Genomic DNA, 3,548 nt, shown 5'->3' with positions numbered 1-3,548 from the left:
TCTTGCGTCGAATCTCGCCAGGGGTGGGAGGGAGGGCCCAGAACAATTCCATCTTGTACCTCTTTTTTTGGCATTATGTGCTCAAGCTACCTCGGTGCAACCTTTTGGCCTAAAAACAATATTGTGAGGTTTTCAGAATAGACTGGGAATTAGTGGAAATGATTGTTATTGAATGTTATTGAGGTTAATATTAGCGTAGGAGTGGAAAAAAAAAACACAAAACTGGTTTTTAGCACTGTTTATGTTTTTTTCCAAAACCTTAAATCCGAACCAAAACCTTTCGTCAGGTGTTTTGCGAAACAAATCCGAAACCAAAGCCTCAAGCAAATCTGAATCCAAAACACAAAACACGAGACACCAAAAGTGGCCGGTGCACATCCCTAATTTGTACCCATTCATTCTGTAGAGCATTGATGAGGTCTGTTGTAGTCAAATAATTGGATGAAGTCGTTCTAAATTAATAAATATTGATTTATAATAGTTTTCCTTGCGATTAGTATGCTACATCATGCCAGGGTTTATTACATAACGCAATCGTACAGGTAAACAAAGCAAATACCCTTAGATTCACACCTATATTTGTAAATAGTTCACATTTAATAAAGTTCCAACTCATTCTTTTATTGTTAAGAATTAGAGATTATTTACACAAAGATAAACCTACATTAAAGTTATTTATTGTTCAGGTCCTAAAAAATGTATGGTGTTTGGTCTTATATTAATCCACATTTTACCAGCAGGAATTCAGTATCATCGGAGAAGCGATGACTAGTTATTAGTATAAAATTAATTCTTATAAATACTCTGCTAATGATTTAGCTTAAACCAGATTTTTGGTGGGAGGAAACATATGCAGCTGTTAAAGTGTGTTGCTCCCACCTTTGGAGAAGGATAATTTGAACTGACCTATGACTAGCATTCTACTGGAACATCATAAACTGTGAACCAATGAAGAGCTCTTAGTTATCTTTGTGTACATTGTGACATCACTTTTTTTTTGTCAACTCAAACTGCATAAAAAGCCACGGGACAGTATCACTCACTCTTTGACCACAGACTTCAGCATTGAATGACTGTTACTGGATTCAGTACGCAAGCGTAATGTATTGGTTATACTTTAATATATTTTGCTATTAAATCTTTTGTGCGTTGGAACCACATTATTCGCATCGGGCAATTTTTATTGGTGACGATAGAAACGAACATCACAGATCAGGCACTGATGTTGGAAGAGAAGACATGGCTCGCAATTTCCATTCTAGTTCATGCCAAAAGTGTTCGATGGGGTTGAAGTTAGGGCTCTGCAGGCCAGTCAAGTTCTTCCACACCGAACGCCTCAAACCATGTCTTTGTAGTCCTTGCTTTGTGCACTGCGCCACAGTCAAGTTCAAATAGAAAAGGGCCTTCCCCATACTGTTGCCACAAAGTTGACGTAATGCATTGTCCAAACTGACTTGGTATGTTGAAGCATTAAGATTGCCCTTCACTTTAGATAAGGGGCTGATAAAGACGTCTTTGCGAGCTGAATAAAATAATAGGATGGGTATCACTGATTGAATAATTGGTTCTGATAAAATGTATGTAATAAGCTCTGATATTATCTGTACTGAAGACATAATGAACTTCTGTCTAGGATCTGTTCATTGTATGAGCTAATTGTGGGAGTCGACAGCCATATGTCTGTCCTTATGTGAAATGACTGAATGTATTGAAGATTAGCTCCAAATATAATTCATGCTTGAGAGGATCAAACAATGATCAACTTATCTACCTGAAATGAAGCTCTATATATGCAATAATAGTAGTATTATAGGAAGGTCACTGTCGCAATTTTATTTCCTGAGACAGGACTTCAGCATATTGATTAGTACGCAGATGTTCTGAGTCCCATAATGCTGAATAGGCCATAAATGTGTCAAAATTATTGTATTAATAGAATGAATGGGTATGTGGAACCAGATCATCATATTGTATCAATGCTTAGCTTGTTCACTGGAAGAGCACAATTGTCACTAACAAGACTTGGATAAGTGCCAGCCAAAAGGGCTATATAAACTGCTGATATAATTCTACTAACCATGCCTATTCTTGTATGAACCAGGCATCTGTGTGCACGTAAAATAAACTGAAGATTTGCTTTTCATCTGACTCTGTATTCTGAGGTATTATTTCCATATCAGGGCTTAGCCCAAACCATGAAAAATAGCCCCATTCATTATCCCTCCTCTACCAAACTTTACAGTTGGCATAATGCAGTCAGTAAGGTAATGTTCTCCCGGCATCTGCCAAATCCAGACTCGCCCATCTGACTGCCAAAAAGAGAAGCATGATTCTTCACTACACAGAACATGTTTCCACTGCTCCACAGTCCAGTGTCTGTGTGCGTTACACCACTCCATCCGATTCTTGACATTGTCTTGGTTATGTGAGGCTTGCATGCAGCTGCTCGGCCATAGAAACCAATCCATTAAGCTCCTGCCGCACAGTTTTGTACTTACAATAATTCCAGTAGAAGTTCGGAACTCTTCAGCTATGGAATCAGCAGAGCGTTTGCGACTTTTACACACCATGCGCCTTTGCAGTCGTTGACCCCGCTCTGTGATTTTACGCGGTCTTCCGCTTGGTGCCTGAGTTGCTGCTGTTCCTAAACGCTTCCACTTTCTAATAATATCACTTACAGTTGACCGTGGAATATCCAGCAGGGATGAAATATCACGAACCATCTTATTGTAAAGGTGGCATCCTATCACAGTACCACACTTGAAGTCACTGAGCTCTTCCGAACAACCCACTTTGTATCACAAAGGCTATAGGATTCCTGTCTGGGAGAGAGCATAGTGCATGCACGAGTGTAATAAAGTAAGAAATAACATAATAGGACCGAGTGATAGGTCATCTTTAATGGTCTTAATATAAAATATATAATTGTATATGTTCCTGAAGTGGGAGTGTAAAGGAAGTTTATAATGCAATAGGATTATTTTTGTTTGTTTAGTTGTTTGGCATGCTACTGGACTTGGTAGAGTGTTCATTGGCTGTAGTCATGTAATTCAATCTAATCGAGTATATGGGGAATTAATGAAAATACTAATGTTTTAAGCCTTGTATTAAAAAGCCTGTTTATTCTTCTTTGACAGTAGTGATTGCGAGGACAGAATAGACCAAAGGATGACTCTGCAAAAAGGATTTATCAATGAAATGAATAATCAAGTTACATAATAAACAATAAATGTGTCCAACTGACCAGATGGTTTATTAATTAATCAGTAACTGAATAAATGAATGGAAGAAATATTACATATACAGTTTGAGAATGTTAGTGGTCAGAGTAGGCAGCCAATTTGAGAGTGGAATCGGTACTCATGATAATTGAGTACATCAATGTGATTTAATATACATTAAAGGCTCACTTTATTAGGTACACCTTTCAAGTACTGGGTATGAACCTCCCCATATCCACTTTGTCCCTAGAACAGCCTGATTTCTTCATGGCATGGATTCAACAAGGTGCTGGAAAGATTCTGGTCCATGTTGACATGATAGCATCA

General features: G+C 38.1%; 1 protein-coding gene across 1 annotated transcript in view; it reads left to right on the top strand.

The window, feature by feature from the left end:
* Positions 1-3,548, top strand: part of LOC142159939 (uncharacterized) — a 60,743-nt gene that overhangs the window by 14,541 nt on the left and 42,654 nt on the right. The gene's annotated exons all lie outside the window — the stretch shown is intronic.

The sequence above is a fragment of the Mixophyes fleayi genome, chromosome 6 (genome assembly GCF_038048845.1).
Source record: "Mixophyes fleayi isolate aMixFle1 chromosome 6, aMixFle1.hap1, whole genome shotgun sequence".
Taxonomy (NCBI): Eukaryota; Metazoa; Chordata; class Amphibia; order Anura; family Limnodynastidae; genus Mixophyes; species Mixophyes fleayi.
The sequence above is the reverse complement of the archived record's forward strand: the minus strand, read 5'-3'. Positions and strand labels throughout refer to the sequence as shown.